This window comes from Coenobita brevimanus, chromosome 70 (genome assembly GCF_032717465.1).
Source record: "Coenobita brevimanus isolate Jiangsu-jjx chromosome 70, ASM3271746v2, whole genome shotgun sequence".
Classification (NCBI taxonomy): domain Eukaryota; kingdom Metazoa; phylum Arthropoda; class Malacostraca; order Decapoda; family Coenobitidae; genus Coenobita; species Coenobita brevimanus.
In genome coordinates, this window is record NC_137023.1 from 54,718,606 (window position 1) to 54,739,343 (window position 20,738).

The window sequence follows — 20,738 nt, forward strand, 5'->3', positions numbered from 1 at the left end:
GTCAACAATGTCGCCTGCGTGGGTTCCGTCACCAGGGGCTTAACTAGAGGGTCGGTCAGCTTGTGAAACAGTTTCCTACACTGAGAGAGAGAGAGAGAGAGAGAGAGAGAGAGAGAGAGAGCATACCGTAGGCGCAAAAAAAAAATTCACGATCTAACTATTGAATTACATAGGTAACTATAGAATTGCCTAAGTTTTCTCCACCGCCCTCCAGATCCTCCAGCTCAAAGCAATACAAGGAAACGGGGGAAATGCAGCAGCTTTCAAGAATGAAATGTGGGAAACATAAATCACTGGAAGGGTGGAAAACACTGCGACAAATGATATCACTGAATATTATGCGCCGTAAGTAATACTGAAATTATTTCTATCGAGTAAAATAACTGTGACTGTTGTAAGTTTCTTTTTATATGTGTATGCTTTTCATTATATTATGGCCACATGCATAAATGGATCTTTGATAAAATCACCTATAATACTGTACTAACTCAACATAGCTATAAATACGTTCATATTTACGTTGAAGTCAGCTACAACGTTCAGGGCAAGAGAGAGAGAGAGAGAGAGAAAGATGGGTATTGAGTGCACAGTGTATAGAGGGCCACATCAGAGACGTGAGGCAGGGTAAGGCATGTGATGAAAGGGGATAAGAGGGAGACAGAAGGGGTGTGTGGGTAGGGAAAGGGGTGTGTGGGTAGGGGAAGGGGTAATGGCAGGGTGGTGGTGATAACGGCTGTCAACCAATGTAATCCCTGCCTTGTTATTACCTTGATTGAACCTTCCCTTACATTACCAAACCTTTTCTTACCTCTATACACAGCCTCTCTTCTCGTCAGAGCACCCCCCCCTCTCTACCTACCTACCTCCCAAGTCCCCTCTCTCTTTCTACGTACCTACCTATCAACCCATGTACCTACCTACTTACCTACTCCTCCTTCTCTAAATCTATCTTCTCTACTCCCTCTAATTCCTCTCCCTCTATCTCTACGTACCTAGCTACCTATCTATCTACCTACAACCTCATCTGTTTCTACCTACCTATCTCCTCCCCCCTCTCTCACCCTACCTACCTACCTATTCCTCTATCTAGCACCCACACATTACAGGAGCGACCGGAGATTGCAACCCTACACAGGAGAGGTCCCTTTGCAATTACATCCGTGCAACCAGCGTATTCCAAGCCACAACAACCAACATCAAGGTATGCAGCCTGCCTCTTTACCCCATCACAAGGACCAGGATAATTATAAAGACCTTCCAGCCTGTGATTAGAAAGGGTTAATTGGATGTGCAGGTCATTAGACGTTAATTAAAAGGATCAGATGGCTAATTTTAAGAGAGGGAAACTGAATGTAAGGGACGGCTTCAGAAATATAAGGGAAAAATTGATATTAGGCTCCTTTCACCTTTCTCCACACTGACCTGTTGGCTGCTGATCCCTTCCAACCCAGTAAGCTGTTTGAAAGGACGCTATTTCGATTCTGGGGAAAGGTTTCAAGTGTTTAGTTTCCACAAGACCCACCGACATGTCTGTAAAAACATCGCAGCCATCCTCCCAGTCAAAATGGATGGTGGGTATTGGCGCCGAAGTGGTGATATCTGAGTGTTTGGCTCGAAGAAGGAGTGATGGACCTCAAGGAGCGAACTGTTAAGATATCGGCAAAGTAGGATTAAAAAAAAAAAAAAAAATTCCTGCCGCTACCTTGCATCCTCTAAACCTCCCCGTCTCTCTCTCTCTCTCTCTCTTGCTTGGCCCTCCCGAGGCTGCTTGCTTTTCTGAATAGGGACAAATACTCGGGTTTCTCGTCTGCGTGGAAGGAAAAAATGGAGTGTGTGTTTAATTCTTGGACTGAAGAAAATAAACACACACACACACACACACAATAAACATGGAAAAACAGAAGCAAACTTTAATGACTACTGGGTGAATGGTACTTATATGAGGGGGTCTCTCTCTCTCTCTCTCTCGTCCTTTCCCACAGCTCCCATTCCCCCACCTTCCTCACTTCCCTACCCCTACTCCCGTCTCCTCCCCCCTCCCTCCCCTCTGCGTCTTGCTAACACGTTCTGGTCACTGTCGTAGGCTCCATCACCTCCTCCTCCCCTCCCCCCTCTCTCCCCCCACTTCCTTGTTACTTCCCCACCCCCTCTGTCTCCTCCTCCTCTCCCCCCTCCTCCTTCTCTCCCTCCTCTCTTTTTGACCAATGCATCCTTCCTCTTCCCTACCCCGTCATTCTTGTAATTTTATCCTATCACCTCTCGCTCTTCCTCTCTTTCTCTTCTGCCTTCCCTCCTCTCTTTCCAATCTCCCCTCATCCATCCCCCCTCTCCCTCTCGCTTTTCTCCCTCTCTGATCCGTCCCCTCCTTCTATCACCAAACACTACCTTATCAACTGGGCTTCACCTGGAAAGGGATCACTGATGAGGAAATTATGTGGTCTCCTGTCCTGGAAACTTCGAGGCATGATTGGTTAACGATATGATAATTGGGGTTGGGTGATTAGTGATTGTGAGATTACGCTGGATTGGTTTTAAATAATGAAAAGGTCAGGTAAGTCTCTCTCTCTCTCTCTCTCTCTCTCTCTCTCTCTCTCTCTTTCTCTCTCTCTCTCTCTCTCTCTCTCTCTCAGTCACGCCAAACCAGGAAACACTCCCACACACACGTCCATTTCATCACATGTTTTCTTGTATCCAAAATGGCGAACAAGGCATTATGACCAGGCTGCGTTGACCTTAAAGGGGGGATGGAAGGGTGAGGGGGGGGGGAAGGTGAAGGGGGGGAAGGTGAAGGGGGGGGAAGGTGAGGGGGGGAAAGGGTGAGGGAGGAAAGGCGGGGTAGAGAACAAGCGGGGAAGAGGGGAAGTGGGTGAGGGAGGTGAGTAGACTGGATGAGGGGGAGAGGATGAGGGGACTGGGTGAAGGGGAGGGGGGTTCCTGAATGAGGGGTAGGGGGTAGGGTGAGTAGGAGACAGAGGGGAATATGGTGAGGGGGGGCAAGAGAGGGTAAGGGTGGGGAAGGAGGACTGGGGGATTACCAATGAGGGAGGAAGACGTGGAGAGTAAGGGTGGGGTAAGGGGAGATAAGGGTGAGGGAGAGAGGGGGAAGGCCATATTGTACACCCCTCCCCTCCCCCACTCATCCCCCACTACCCCTTCCTCTCCCCCCCATGAGGCAAGATGAATGTTGGGTAATTCCTGACAGCAATAAGGGGAGATGTATTGCTGTGTGTGTGTGTGTGTGTGTGTGTGTGTGTGTGTGTGTGTGTGTGTGTGTGTGTGTGCACGCGCGTACCCTACCAAATTCTCTGACCTTCTTACTCTTCTTCATCTTCTTCCTTTTCTTCTTCATCATCATCATCTTCTTCTTCGTCTTCATCATCTTCTTCTTCTTCTTTTTCTTCGTCTTCTTCTTAGGGGGGACCCATCTAACTTTACTCTCCTTATCTTCGAGTTATAGAATTAAATATCAAAATAATAATCAAAGTGACATACAGTTTCCAAAGGACTTCAGGGTATGTTGCTGTCTCCTTTCTTTTGTATGCTTTTGGACTCATACTTTGGACTCACTTATACTTTGTACTCCCCTTCTCTCATCCCCTGTAGTGCCTTCTATAATTCTCCCTAGGTGTTATGTGGGGGCAGAGAGAGAGAGAGAGAGAGAGAGAGAGAGAGAGAGAGTAACACACACACACACACACACACACACACACACACACACACACACACACACACACACACACACACACACAACATTTACTGAAGGAAGAGTGTTAACCATATTCAAAACATTCATTATTTTTTCACCTCGATATTGTCTTTATTAAATTTTCTGCTACCACCACACACCATTCAGACGATTTTTCTCAGATGAGGGGGAGTCCTGGGAGCCTGGGAGTGTTAATACCACTACCATTAACCCTCTCACTGTCCGGAAAAGTCAATTACTATATTCCAAGACCAGACGATTTTATTCAGCTGGGAGTGAGTCTGACCAACCTGGGTGTTAATTTAGAGTCCTCGAATTGAAGTACTTAATAGGGGTGATTTATACACCTTTCCTTACCTCACCTGAAGAAAATCGTCCGTAAAATAAAGGCAAGTCGGTGTCGAAATAGTTAACCCTTTCAACACGATGAATTTTCTTTGTTTATTCTCGTTATTTTCAAATTTAATTCAATTTCTCTAGTGTCCAAGGAATTTCTAACCTACCCAGTTCGAAAAATCTCCCTCTTACATTGAATGCATTTTTTTTTTTCACTTTTCCTTTTTTTATGCCTTTTTCCGCTTTGCTTTTTCTCCTTTTTCCTCTCTTCTCCTCATGTCTTCCTCCTCTACCGTTTCCCTTCTTTCTCCCCCTTCCCTCTTCCTTCTTTCCCAGTTCTTCTTCTTTTATTCTTTTGGCTTCTCCTCTGTTTTGTTTTCTGTCATCATTCCTTTCTTCTTTTCATGCCTTCTTGCTTTTTCCATTTCTCTCTCCCTCCTCTCTCCCTTCTACCACTCATGCTTTCCTCCACCTCCTTACATTCTTCTCATTTCTTCCTCATCCGATTCCCTGTTTTCCTCCTCTTGTTTTCATCATTATTTTCTGCCTCTTCTTTTCCTCGTGCTTTCTTCATCTTCACCCCTCATTTTGCTTCCAACTTTTGTGTTCATTCCGTCTTCTTTTTTCTTGCATGCATCTTTCCTCTACTCTCATGCCTCTTTCCTCTTCCGTGTCCCATTACTCTTTCTCTCCTCTTCCGCTTCTCTTCTTTCCCTCTTCCATTTCTCTTCTCTTTTCCTCTCCTCTTCCGTTTCTCTTCTTTCCTCCTCTCCTCTCCCTTTGTGTGAGTTTCCCCACAAGATGGAGGGCAAAATTATTCCTCTGGGTTCCTTATTTGTGCCTCCGCATTTACGAAGGAGGCGGCGAGTGGGTGGGTGGGCGTGGGTGTGGGTGGAGAGGGTGGGTGAGGATATGGAGGGGGAAAGGCGTAGGTGTAGGCGGTGAGGGTGGGAGAGGATGTGGCGGGGGTAAATGTGGGTGTGGTGGAGGTTGGTGAGCGCGGGTATTGATTGGGTGCATGTGGGTGGGGGTGGATGAAAATGGGTGTGAATGGGTGATGGAGGTTGATGTGGGTGTGGGTGGAAAGGGTGGGTGTGGGCGTGGAGGGGTGGAAGTATAATGACGTAGGGATGTAGGTGTGGGTGTGGGTCGGAGGGACATGGTTGTGTGGAGGCGTCTGATGTGAGTGGACGTTTGGAGGTGGATCTCGGTGGACGTGGATGAGGATTATGCATGGGTGAGGACGTGGATGTGGGTGGGAGTGGAGTGGGTGGGTGGGGGAAGGCGTGGGTGTGGAGAAGGATAAAGGCTGACGTGCGTGGGCGTGACAGAGGAGGTGGAAGTGGATGAATGTGGAAGAATCTGACGTAGGTGGGTGAGTATGGGGAGGGTGGGTGTGGGTAAGGTAGGAGCGAAGTGAATGTACAGGAACTAAGGAAGTGTGGAGGAGGTGGGTGGGTGGGTGGAAGGTGGATATTCAGGTGGTAGTGAGTGGGTGTGGATGAGGTACATAATGAGAACACCTGTCACTGCCCGCTAGTTAATTGGTTTACTATTACCTGGTTCGATAGTCAGGTGGCGAATTGAAATGTTTGTGGGAAAATAATGAATGAATTGATAAAAATAAAATAATACGAAAAAATTAAAAACTGAGAAAAATCAATACAAAATGAGAGAGAGAGAGAGAGAGAGAGAGAGAGAGAGAGAGAGAGAGAGAGAGAGATGGGGTGATATAAAAGGTCATGTTAGGTCATATCTCAGGCGAGGAGAGGTCAGGTCAGCCGGAGAAGGTTAGGTAAACAGCGCCCAGTGATATATGACTCTCTCTCTCTCTCTCTCTCTCTCTCTCACACACACACACACACACACACACACACACACACACACGACCTAGTTTATCATCTCATCTTCCTCTCCTTCCCTCCTCTCCCTCTCCCTCCTTTTCTATCCTCCTCCTCCACCTCCTCCTCATCATCATCATCATCATCATCATCATACTCAGCTCTCTCTCTCTCTCTCTCTCTCTCTCTCTCTCTAATTGCCTCTTTTTCACCCCTGTATTTATTAAGTTTTACATTTAATTTTTTCTGCTTCCTCTTCCCCTCCACTCTTTCTCTCTTCATCATCTAAGTTTTTTCCTCTCTCCCTCTCCCCTCACCCTTCTCTCTCCCTTTCTCCCCTCACCCTTCTCTCTCCCCTCTTCATCCACCCCTTCTCCTCCTATTTTTCTCTTCCTCCCTCTCTCCTTTCACCCCTTTCCCTCCCCCTCGTATTCCCCCTCTTCTCTCCCTATTTTTTTTCCTTACTCCCCCTTCCTTCATTCTCTCTCTCTCTCTCTCTCTCTCTCTCTCTCTCTCTCTCTCTCTCTCTCTCTCTCTCAGCAATTCAAGGCCGCAGTATACGTTCTTAAAAAATAAATCGCCACCAATAATCTCACACGCACCGTCAAAACCCAACCAAAACAAATAAAATCAACAAAATTACAAAAAAAGAGGCACTCCATGGAGGGCATACCCCCGTCCAACGCTAAACACTTTCATTTTTTTTTTAACTAATATTGTGTCCTATTTTTACCATCTTTTCCCTAAATTTAAACCACTTCAAACCGATGACGTAATTTCCATTTAATCTCGCTACTTGGGAAATTAACTCTCTCTCTCTCTCTCTCTCTCTCTTTCTCTCCTCCCCATCCCCTCCAATTCACCCTCATACCTCTCCCTTTACTTCCCTCCCTCACCCTCATCCTATCTCCCCCACACCTCCCCCATCCATCTTCTCTCCCTTATCCCTCCCTAACACTCTCTCCCTCCCTCCAGTCCCTCCCCCAGTCCTTCATTTCCTACCTTCCCCTTTTTCCTATCATATTATTTCCTTCATCTCTATTTTCTCCCCATCTCTCCTTTCCTTCATTTCCTCCCCTCCCCTCCCTCTACCCTCCCCTTCATCCCTACCTTCCCATCCCCTCACCTACCCCTCCATCTTCTCCCCTCACCCTCTTTCTCCCTCCCCCTTCCCCCTCACTCCCTCCATCACCCTCTCATCTCCTCCCTTCTTCTCCCTCACATTTCCCTCCTGCTAAACACTTTCACTTCGTCTCTCTCTCTCTCTCTCTCTCTCTCTCTCTCCTCCCCTCAGCCCCACCCTAACTGATCGTCCTCTCCCCTCCACCCTTCCCCTCGCCCCTCCCCAATTTTTTCAGTCCTCCCCCTCCAACTCCCCTTCTCTCTCTCTCTCTCTCTCTCTCTCTCTCTCTCTCTCTCATACCTAACTTTCTTCAACTCTCCTTCCTCTAGTTCATTTTTACCTTCCATTCGCCCTCTTCCTGGAACTCTCTCTCTCTCTCTCTCTCTCTCAGCTGCGGCCACCCTCCTGCTAATTTCCCCTCAACTAGTTCTTCCCATTTTGCTTTCTTTTAATTTAACCTGTTCTGAGATTTAACATTTTTACTGCCTCTCTCTCTCTCTCTCTCTCTCTCTCTCTCTCTCTCTCTCTCTCTCTCTCTCCCTCTGCCTTCCCCTCTCCCTCTCCCTCTCCCTCTCTCTCTCTGTCTCTCTCTCTTTCTCTCTGCCTTCCCCTCTCCCTCTCCCTCTCACCCGAATTAATGAAGAAAAAATGCTATTGGAGTTCCAACTGGACCTTCAGGGGAGAGGAAGAGGAGGGAGGGGAGAAGAGGGGAGTGGGGAGAAGCGAGGAGGAGAGGAGGGGAGAGGGGAGGAGAGGGGAAGAGGAGACTGGTATGAAGGGAAGTGACAAGAGGGAAGGGGAAGGGAAGGGGCACGAGGAGGGGAGAAGAGAGGGGAGAGGAGAGGAAAGGGGAAGAGGAGTCTGGCATGAGAGGATGGGAGGGGAGGGGAGAGGAGGGGAGGAAGTGGTAAAAAATAAGGAAGTAATAAAGATGAAAATGGAAAGAAGAAAGGAAAAGTGAAGAAGGGAAAGGAAGGGAAGGGAGGGAAAATGAAGGAAGGAAGAGAAGAACGGAAGGGAAGGGAGGAAGAAGAAGGGAGAGGGAGAGAAGGGAAGGGAAGGGAGACTGGAAAGGTAGTGAAGACATACAGGAACATGAGAGGGGAAGGAAGAGCTAATGAAGAGAAGGGAGGAATGAGGGAGGGAAAGATAATGAGATAGGGAGGGAAGAGGGGATGAAAAAAGGGAGAAATGTAATCAGATTGAAAGGGTTGTCGAGAAAATAAGGAATAAGGGAGAGAGAAGAGGAAGAATAGATTAAAAGGGAGGGGAGAAGGCATGAAAGAGAGAGAGAGAGAGAGAGAGAGAGAATTAAAACCACAGCAAACAAGTCTACGGAAAATGAACACCGCACATCACAGAAACCATTTAACACATTACACCACCAACACTTCACAGGAGCACACCATACCACACCACACCACATCACCCCATCTATCACAGAGCACTACACAACACACCACACAAGGCCACCACAACACATGAGACAGCACACGTCACTACAACACTACACAGCACCACAACTCACCACAGCCAAAAACCAAGGCAACACAGTACACCACACGACATACCACACCACACCACACCACTCACTCTACCACGCCATCACACAACACACCACAACACACCACAACAACACACTATACAGCATTACATAGCCTATCATCATTCAGAGCGGCAAAATACACCACACCACACCACACCACACCACACCACACCACACACCACCACACCACACCACAGCCATCACGAGCCCCAACCCCATCAGTGACCCAGTTGTCTAAAGCCGTGTTATGGAGACGCGGTTATTACACAGGGATTATAACACATCTTAATTTACACACACCTCCACACCTGCCAACCTACCTACCTACCTATTTACCTACTTAACCTACCTATTTACCTACTTACCTACCTATAAATTTATTCGTTCGTCTGTGCCTCTTTTTCTTCCTTCTTTCCTCCTTTTTTCTTCCTTCCTTCCTTCCTTCCCACCCACCCACCAACCAACCAACTCACCTACCTACCTGCTTACCTACCTTCTTACCTATTTACCTGCCTACCTACCTACTTGCTTACTCATTTACTTACCTACCTACCTACCTACCAAACTACCTACCTACCTACGTCTTCTCTCCAGACATGTCACAGTCACTACCCCCACTGTCACCACCCGACGTGTTACTTTCCTGTGTAACACCTGTAACGTGACCAGACTATCTCTTGCTCACTCACTCACTCTGCCGCCTAATTGTGTGTGTGTGTGTGTGTGTGTGTGTGTGTGTGTGTGTGTGTGTGTGTGTGTGTGTAATGAGGTGTGATATTGGCATCCTGTACACCCATCTCTCCACTTCTTTTCTCTCCCTTCATCTCTCCTCCCCTTCCCTCCCTCTCTCCTCCCCTTTCTCCCCCTCCCTCCCTCTCTCCCCCTCCCCACACCCCCTTCTCCCCTCCCTCTCCTCCCCCTATCCGTCATACTTTCTGCTTTCAAATGTTACACTGATGACGAACAAGCAGTTACTTGATTAATCTGTCTGTCTGTCTGTCTGTCTGTCACTACAACAACAACAACAACAACTACTACTACTACTGGTGGGAAGAATGCTATGAAAAAGACGTCATAGGTCTGAAGTGGCAAAGTCTGGCTATCGGTCTATCTGTCTGTTCTACGTCCGATTATTTCTCTCTCTCTCTCTCTCTCTCTCTCTCTCTCTCTCTCGTACATAATGAGAATGCAGTACACCGAGAGTACACCCACAAGAATGTTCATTACTTCTGTACGCCACCTGAGAGAGAGAGAGAGGGGTGAGAGGGGAGGATGAGAGCGAATGAAAGAGACAGGGAAAGGAGTGAGAGAGGAGGAGGATATGGAGAGAGGGGGGAGAGAGGGAGGGCCTAGGTGAAAGGGAGAGAAAAGAGAGAGATAGAGGAAAGGCGAAGAAGAGGGAGGAGGGGGGAGGAAAGAGGGAGAGAAACGAGAGAAGGGAAGGAAGGGGGAAGTGGAGGGAGGGAGAGACAGACGGACAGAGGAAGGGGAGGGCGATGTGACAGGAGGGGAGGAAGAAGGGGGGAGAAAATGGCAGAATATGGACAGGAAGTGAGGGGAATGGAGGGGGGATGGGGAGGAAAGAGAGGTGGGGGGGAGAGAAAACAAGAAAGTAAATAATATGAGGAAATTGAGAGAGAGAGAGAGAGAGAGAGAGAGAGAGAGAGAGAGAGAGAGAGAGAGAAGCATGAAACAAAGAGATGAAGGAAGAGTGAAGGAGGCCGGGGAAGAAAGGAAAAATAAATATGAAAGAAACAGGGACAAGAAAGAGGAGAGGAAAGAGGAAAAACAAAGAAGAAAAGTGAGAAAAGGAGAGAAAAATACAGAAAGTGAAAAAATGAGCGAAAAGAAAATGAAAAATTATAATGGAGAAAATTTACAGGCATACAAAAATAATGAAGAGGATTTACAAGAGGGAGAAAGGAGAGTGGAGGAGGAGGAAGCAAGAGGGTGATGGAGGAGGAGGAGGAGGAAAGGAGGGGGAAGGGAGGAAGAAGAGAGTAAATTGGGGGATGGAGAGAGAAAGGAAGGATATGAAAGGCATAAAAATCTAAAAAAGGGGGTGTAAGATACGAGGGAAAGAAAAAGGAAGGATAAGGAGGGAGTAGAAGGGAGTTGAGTGAAGGTGGGGATAAGAAGAACAGAGGATAAGAAAAGGAAGCTATAAAAAAAAAAAGTGGGAAATAAGACGAGAGGGAATGAGATGAAGGAAGGGTGAGGGAGGAGGAGGAGGAGAAGGAGAGGAAAGAGAAAAAAGGAGGGAAGAGGAGGCTAAAGAGGAAGATGGAGGGGAAAGAGAGAGGAGGTAAAAGTGGGAGAAGAAGAAGGGTAAAGAGGAAGGAAAGCGAGGGCAAAGAGGTACGGGAAGGAGGGAGAGGAAGAAATACAAACGAGTGCAAAGGAAAGGAAACAGCAAAAGACATTAGTACTTTCGAGGCCGTTCGTTATAAGGAAGGGTATGACGAACAAACTATCCCGTAAATTAAAGACATGGACAGAAAAGCAGGAAGGAAAGGAGAATGAGAGGAAGGAAGGGGGAGAAGGAAGAGGAGGAGGGAGGGAGCAATTAGTGTTGGAGAGGGTGAGAGAGAGGGCCAGGTGAGAGAAGGAGGGGTGGGGTGGGGCAGGGGTGGGTGTGGGAGGTGTGCCTTTACTCCTACACATAATTATGATGATACCAGCGACAAAGACCACTCAGGGGACGACACCCTCGTTCAAAATAATGGCTAAAAATGTTGCATACTGGCTAAGGTAGAAAATGACATTGTAAAAATAAATATTCACATTATATATATATATATATATATATATATACTAACTCCCAAAAATGCGCACTGACTTTTCATTCTCGTAAAACATCAAGGAGAAAAATAAACTAAATACTTACAGCATATCAATGTGACATTCATAAGCCGTGTGTGTGTGTGTGTGTGTGTGTGTGTGTGTGTGTGTGTGTGTGTGTGTGTGTGTGTGTGTGTGTGTGTGTGTGTGTGTGTGTGTGTGTGTGTGTGTGTGTGTGTGTGTGTGTGTGTGTGTGTGATGACTGGCTCTTTGGTTATGTGCAAGGTTTATGAAAGTTGTCTGGCGAAGTGACTGTTACTGGTTGGTGGGGGTATAGGAGTAGGAGTAGGTGTAGGTGTAGGTGTGTGGGTGTGGGTGTGGAGGTGGGCTTGAGTGAAGGTCAGGGTGTGGTTATGGGTTGCAGTAGGTGTAGGTGAAAAGTACCTGTGAATGTAGGTGTGGGTGAGGAGGTGCAACAAGACGCCTGGAGGTCACTGCTTCCCTCACTGCTCATCACCACCCACCACACTCACTGCTGTATGCGGGGGTACTCATGATGTCGGCACAATTCACAGCCTCATCTTTTGCTAACCCAGTTTATTTTATATCAACCTAACTTAACCTCACCTAACCCTACCCTACCCTACCCTAACCTAACCTAACCTATCCTAACCTAACCTAACTTAGCGTAATCTAACCTAACAATTTCAATCATACCTAACCTAACCGATAATAATGACTGTCTTACAACTAGTTAGCCCTTTCCATGTTAGAATTATCCACTATAATTTTAAAACAGGGTAGATTTTTAGCAGTTGTGCATAAATGGGTGAGTGGCGAGAGATTCTGAAAAAGGAAGATGAGCAAATAGAGAGCGGGGAAAGGAGGCAAACAGGAAAAAAAGGAAAAAAATGAAGAGGAGTTGGAAGCACAAGAGAAACTACACAAAACGAGAAACGAAAAATATAAACACCATAACAATAATAAATGGTCAGGAAAAGCCATTCGATCCACTAAGTCTGTCATACTAAATAATACCCGATTCTATTTCTTTTATATAAACTGCTACTTCGGTTCTGATGATATGGATGCTGTCGTTAACCCTCTCAGTATGGTGACAGCTTTTATATTTTTGTCTTGCTACTGCCAGACGATTTCTTACAGCTAAGGACAACACACTGCAATAATCCCTTCACCTTAACCTGGCCCAGAATTTCGTCCTTTTGTTGCTGACTCCACATGGTAGTAAAAAAAAAAAGGCAATGCTAAGGTTCTCCACCCCCCTTTCCACAGCACTTCTTCGTGACTAGTATCGCAGTGATAATTTACTGCTACCACAAAGCATTCAACATGAAGAGATGGTAAATTTATGGAAAGGTTGAGCAAAACGAATAAAAATGAAAAACCATAAGAAAAATCAAGGTTCCATAATTTACCCTGAGTTTTAATAATACAACCTACAAATTCTCTCACACCATGTATATCTATCTATCTACCTTTCTATCAATCTATCTATCTATCTATCTATCTCCATCTGTCTGTCTATATTTTCAACAAAGATTCCGTGCCAGTTAAATTTGCTGTCACCTGAATTACCTTGAAATATGTCAGAGTGTTTTCCAGCGCTAAATATGTCAGTAATTTTAACCCCTGCATGGAAATCTAAAAAAAAAAAAAAAGTGACTACACCCAGAGTTTAAATATTACTGTAGTCCTGGCCACGAAAGGACTCACGGTCACCTGGACTTGACAAATTTAACATGTAATGGACCTTTTCATCATCGTTCGCAAAAAAAAAAAAAATCTTCATATATTTTCACCAATGTATCTAATTCAACTTATATGCCAAAAAATCAAATATATGCTTGTATAAACACACACACACACACACACACACACACACACACACACACACACACACAATAACAGGAAAAAAAATAATCAACTCCCCAAACTTTGAAATTCCACCCATAATAATACTGTACAACCTAATCTCACCTCACCAGACCTATAAGGTGAATCCGTAGCACCTTTCTCTTTGCTATTTATTATGCATATTACACTTTGATATTCTCCTTCACGTTAGTGGGGTACAAAAGGGGAGCAAACAGCAATATATCTGTTTTTCCTTTCGTGACAGGCAGAGAGAAGGTTGTAACTAATAATTCCATCAGTTAAGGACACGGGATAGGAAAGCAGGTTAAAAATGAACTCTGCATTATTACTAACAGGATAACAACTACAAGGTGGAAATGGAAAGGTAAATAAACTAGACGTGTTGAAAAGCCGTCTAAGCCATTGAGAATAAGGCATCTAAACCACTGTGATCTAACCTTTCTCATTTTTTCTAGTTTTACATTTTGACAGATGAATGTATGTGGTTTGTATTTAGGATGTGGCTGTATTTATCCAACATGTGCCTGTCAATGTAATTATCTTGTGTTATATAAAGACATCCTCTCTCTCTCTCTCTCTCTCTCTCTCTCTCTCTCTCTCACCATTTATCACACCTCTTTCTCCTCCACTTAATTTTTTATAACTTCTATTTGATCTCGCTCCTTTTCACCCTCTCTCTCTCTCTCTCTCTTCTCTTCTCTCTCTCTCTCTCTCTCTCTCTCTCTCTCTCTCTCTCTCTCCTTTCACCCTTTGCTAACTAGGACAGGTGAGGCGGGGGGAAGGGGAGATAGGCTGTGTTTGAGGTGTATTGTCTGAGTGCTTCCATTTGGTCTACACACACACACACACACACACACACACTATCCATCTATATTCTCTTTCCCTTACACTATCTATCAGTCAGTCTGTTTATATGTATCTATCCATCTTTTTTCCTTTCTTCCTTTCACACACACACACACACACACACACACACACACACACACACACACACACACACACACACACACCCATGACGCAACACATTTTCTTTAACACCATCTCATACAAGACTTTCGTTTTCTTTGTGCGACAAAAATTCGACTTTCCCCGCGAATTAAAAACCCCATTTTTTTTTTTCAGCATCTTGTTACCTCTCTAATTGCTTTTATTTTCGCATATATGGCATTAATATTTTTTTGATCACGTTTCCTTTGGTATATATTGTAATTTACGTCAACCCAAGACGATTTCATTCATCTAAGAGTGAGTTTATGGGAGTGTTAATATTATCATAGTTTTCCCGCTCCTGGTAATAGAAAATGTGGTTATGTATACTCCAGCTGACGTCATTGCTATGTATTATATGTATGCGTTTATGTATTCTAAGTATGTGTGTGTATGTTTGCGTGTATGAACTAGCTATGTATGTATGTATGTATAAGTAGGTACGTATGTGCGTATGTATGTAGGCGTGTTTGTATGTATGTGTATGTAGGTATGTATGTGCGTATGTATGTAGGTGTGTTTGTATGTACTTGTGTATGTATGTATGTATGTGTAAGTATATATATGTATGTATGTGCGTTTAATATGGCTGACAGTGTGATCCTCTGGCCTGATTGTGTGGCCTGTATTGTCGCCCGTGCGTGACGCTCGTACACACACACACACACACACACACACACACACACATACACCTCAACATTTACTTATCTTCCTTCATACACAGCGGCGTACACGGAAGATAGCAGACGTACACATGTAAAACTAGACGCACACAGGGAGTTACAAGAGTTTACAGAGCGATGTATGTAATCTGATGAAGACCAGACAGGGGACGAAAGATGTCTGTATTATATTTACATACACACATATATACATGTTTAAATTATCTCTGGTTTCTACTATCTATACAAAGACATACATACACATACATACAAATACACACACATACATACATTCATATACAAAGCTGTGTATGTATATTTGTAAACAATGAAATAAACAATACAAAAACAAACATTCAGACAAACACATTAATGCTCGTAAACATATAAAAACATGCACAAAAACTCTATTATCCTACAATTACACACACACACACACACACACACACACACACACACACAAACGTACAAGCACCAAATACATGAATATACATACGCCACATACAGTAGATAAGGGTCACTAAACTTCTACACACACACACACACACACACACGTACAAGCACCAAACATGAATACACATACGCCGCATACCTACAAGTCACCAAACTCACACACACACACACACACACACACACACACACACACACACACACACACAAAGGTAAGGGCAAAAAGCAACATTTGTAAAGACGGGCAGGTTAATCAACTCAGCATTTTAATCCCAACCCGTTCCCACACCCCACCCCTTTCACCCTCCCCCCCCATCTCCCTCTCTCTCTCTCTCTCTCTGCCCTACCATCCTCGCCCCTTCCCTCTCCCCACCCCGTTTCTCTCTCTCTCCCTCCCATCACCTCCACCTCCTTCTCATTCCCACCCTCAGTCTCCCCTTTCCCTTTCCTCCCCTCCCCTCCCCCTCTCCTCCCTTCCCTCCCCTCCCCTCCCCTCCCCCTGCTCACCTTTCACTCCACCTTAGTCTCCGAAGATGCTCCTGAGAAAAAAAAAACACGCACACTATCTATGCTACTCTTTTTTCATCCTCCCTCCCCCTCCCCTCCCCTCCCACCTCTTTCTACTCATCCTCTCTCTCTCTCTCTCTCTCTCTCTCTCTCTCTCTCTCTCTCTCTTCCAGCCACACCCTTTCCTATATTTCTTTCCTTCTTCGATTACACACACACACACACACACACACACACACACACACACACACACACAAACACACACACACACTCTCTCTCTCTCTCTCTTTTCCAACCACACCCTATCTCTCTTCCCTCCGTCGATTACACACACTCCCCCTCCCCCTCCTTCTCTCTCTCCCTGTATCTCACTCTTCTCCCTCTCCTTCCATCCTTCTTCAGTCCTCTATCCCTCTCTCTCTCTCTCTCTCCCTCCATCTTTCTTTAAACAGCTTAAGAAAATACATTACAACTTCAAGGCCGAACCACGCCACTGGGACCTTAAGTCTGCGAGGTTTATGAATCTCTCTATGTATTATCTCTGTTACCTGTTTATATCTACAGTATGTAACTTTTTCCTTTCCTTTCCTTTCTCTTTTGCCATTTTCTTCCCCCGATTATTCCATGATTTTCTGATAACTTTTATTCCATTGGTTAAAATTATGCTGCGATTTGGTATAATTCTGTGGTACAAATGGGAGTTAGAGAAGGTACAAAGCAGTTCCAAAATTCTCTCTCTCGTTTCTTCCCTTCCCCCCCCCATCCCCTTTCTCTTTTTCTATTCCTCATCCCTTCTTTCACATTTCCTTTTTCCTCTCCTTATCCTCTCTGCCTATCCCCCATCTCCCTGCCTCTCCCCCATTTATTCTTCCTACCGCCTCCCTTTTTCCTTTTCCCCCCTCCTTTCTTCCTCTCCCTTCCGTACTTCCTTCCTCCCTCCGTTTTTCCTCTCCCCCTCCTTTCTTCTCTTACCCCTTCTTCCTCTTCCCACTCCTTCCTTTTCCCCCTGCCCCTTCACCAAGCCCCGTAATGGCCAGGTCACCGTGATGGCCACATTACCTCTTAATTAAGCCAGTTATCATCTTTACCCCCTCTTACCTCATCCACCCACACACCCACCCACACCCACATGCACGCTCACCCACCCACCCATGCACGGCCACACCCACTTTCCTCCCACCTCCACTCACCCACACATACCCACTTCTATCTGGTCCACAAACATACACACCCACCTATCCACCCACCTCCAACTGAGACAAACCCACACCCACCTACACACCCACTTACTCCTCCCCCACACACTCTACCCCCCACACACACACATCCCTCTTAGCTGCTTCTTAACCTTCATATACACCTTATTACAGTACAGATCTTACCCAAACACAAATACATACTTAGATCCTTAGTACAGATTTCTAGTTTGGATTTCCAGTGCGTCTTCGTATTCACCCACATCCCTCCACGTTCACCCACTCATCCAAATTCCACCCAAGTCAATCCACACTTTTCCAGACTCACCCATGTCCCCCACGTTCACCCACCCATCCAACTCCACTTTTCCAGATCCACCCATATCCAATCCACCCATATCCAATCCACTCATATCCAATCCACCCATATCCGATCCAACCATATCCAGTTCACTCATATTCAATCCACCCATATCCAAACCACCCATATCCAACCCACCCATATCCAATATCCAACAATGATCCATGATAATTTGTCTTTCTTACCTTGTTGCATTTGGAGAGGGATTTGTTTACTTAAATAAATTACGTCTTGGTGCACGACAGGTAAACCAATTAAAACGCGTAATCGCAGTGGAAGGGTTAGGGGTCAGCCAACGATCATAACTGCACGACTGAAAAAAAAAAAGACAGAAAATAACTGCAGCTGCCTCTTGGAAAATCAAACCACTGTATATATTAATGCTGGAAAATCGAAAAATGAATCCTCGTGCTGAAGGGGTAAAAATATATATATAAAAAAAAAAGATGGAAATAGAAAATGAAAAAAATAATATAAAGAAAATGGTAACCTGGGAGCCTATGAGAAGAGAGGGGGGGGGGAAGTTAAGGGGGTTAGGGGAAGGTGTTGCGTCATAAGCCAAGAGTGAAAGCGAAGTAGGCCAGTTCACGAGAGAGAGAGAGAGAGAGAGAGAGAGAGAGAGAGAGAGAGAGAGAGAGAGAAATACTGTATATAAATAGGTAGGTAGATAGGCAGGTAGGAAGGTAGGTAGGTAGGTTGGCTGATAGATAAGTAGAGACAGGCAAGCATAGATATATAGATACGCAAACATGGACATAAACAGATAAAGACAGACAGACAGACAGATAGATAGAGACGAACGTATGAGACAGATAAACAGATAGATACACAAAGGAACATATGACCCTATAAAAAGACAATATGTAAAAAACCGCCATTAAAAACCCACACGAAAACAACTCAAGCATTAATTAAACTATGGCAATAAATTCTGAACTAAAAATAAAGGTGCCTGGCCGGAAAGATAATGAAAACGGCCGCTGATTTATGCAGCAAGGCGATATAACTTGAAATGACCAAAGCTTAAACTGATATAAATGAAAATAAACGAAAATAATAAAAAGAAATTATCCTTATGGCCCATGGATTATTTATTTATTTAATTTATTTATTTATTTATTATTATTATTATTATTATTACTGCTGTTGTCATTATTATTATTATTATTATTATTATTATTATTATTATTAATGTTGTTGTCATTATTATTATTATTATTATTATTATTATTATTATTATTATTATTATTCGTGCCACTAATGGTGCTGGAGAGGGACGCCTTCACGCGGTGGCACTGATATAGCCTGACAGGTGAGTTGCCCGGTCATACAAACGTCCCTCACCTCCTCCATATCCCGAAAGGAGGATGGTCGACTGCCAGAAAAGGGCAATTTCAGCCTGCAGTCCACGGGGTTCACGTTTGGGTTGAACCTGGGGCTACAACAACAACAACAACCACGAGAGATAGATAGATAGATAGAGAGAGAGAGAGAGAGAGAGAGAGAGAGAGAGAGAGAGAGAGAGAGAGAGAGAGGGAGAGAGAGAGAGAAACCATGAACGGAACGGTGAGAAATTAATAAACGAATATAATGTTACTGAGAGTCTGAGAATAAATCGCAATAAAAAATGAAACACGGTGACAATGAAGCTAAAATTAATGGAAGGGAAATTCTTAACACTGAAGGGGGAAAAAAAAAAAAAAGAGAAAATTTTTGATACGAGAAAAGACAATGGAAGAAAAATTATAAAAAAAAAGATAAAAAGAAATTAGTGAAGAAATTAATGGGAAAAAATGAAAGAAAAGAAGGGCGTTTATAATGGCTGACATAGTAACCTGCAAAAATAGATAGACAGATAGATAGATAGATAGATAGATAGATAGATAGGGAGATGGATATAGATACATACACAGATACGTAGATAAATAAATAAATAAAAGACAGACTGATAGACATATAGATAGATAGACATAGATAGATAGATAGACAGATAGATAGATATAGATACCGAAGACGGATATACAGTAGATAGATACACAGATACGTAGATGAACAAATAAAACATAATAGACAGATAGATAGATAGATAGACAGATATACAGACAAATTGATAGAAAGACAGATAGATAGACAGAGATAGATAAATGTGGCCAGAAGCAGTTAAAGAAACCTAATAATGACGGAAAAAAAAATTACTCTTTACTGATACAAAAAAACAACTTCCTGACACCACAAAAAAATAAAGCCGAATTCAAAGGCCTTATCTAAAGCAACATAAGGAAATAAAACCAAGCAGTATAATATGAAGCCAACAATATAAGAGTTAAAAAAAAAAAAAAAAACTGATAATAAAACAAGGGGAAATAATTTAATGTAAAGAATTAGTCAGCGGTACTGATGTAAAAAAAAAAAAAAAAAAAAAAAAAAAAAAAAAAGCGAATTACGATGAACAAAGGAAGTAAAAAAATCGCGAATTTCGAGAAAAAAGGACTTTAAAAAACGCTACGATGAATAAAAGGAAAAGCTAATTAAAAAACGCAATTAACGACCGAAAAAGAAAAAAAACGCGAATTACCATGAAATAAGGGAGAAAGTTGAAATTAAAAAAACCCGAATTACTATAAAAACGGACGAAAGTGAAAGAAAAAAAAACGCAAATCAAATTACGATGAACAGAGAAAGGTAAATTAAAACAGCCAATTACGATGGAAAAAGAAAAACGAAGAACGATAAAAAAAAAAACAAGAAATTTAAATGAGTGACAAACAATTTATTTTTCAAACTAGTAAATGTTCTATAAATAAGAGATATGAACAAGGAACAAATTGAACACGAAGGCTGAACACGATAACACAATCTGAACACAGTCGTAGGTGGAAATTACGAGAACAATAACAATGACGCGTAACAAGCATCTACGAGAGAGAGAGAGAGAGAGAGAGAGAGAGAGAGAGAGTAATATAACCACGCGAGGAGTGTGTGTGTAAAAAACTGATGTGTATGTATGGAAATGCGGATCCATGTACGTAAGCAAGGGTGTGTGTGAATATATGTGTGCGTGACTGTTTTATGGCGAGAGTAAATGTCAGGTGAGGTGAGAGGTAAGGGTTTGACCTCACTTCTGACCTCATCTCATCTCATCTCTCCTCATCACTTCATCTCATCTCAGTTCTACATTCATGAAACTCCCTCACTTCTACATCCTCACCTCCACCACAATCACCACAATTACCACACAGCCACCTCACCACAGCTACCACACCTTGCACAACCTTAGATCTCTATTCTAGCATCTCAAACTCTCATCTCATCTCGTCACCTCATCTGCAAGTCCTTCACCTTTACC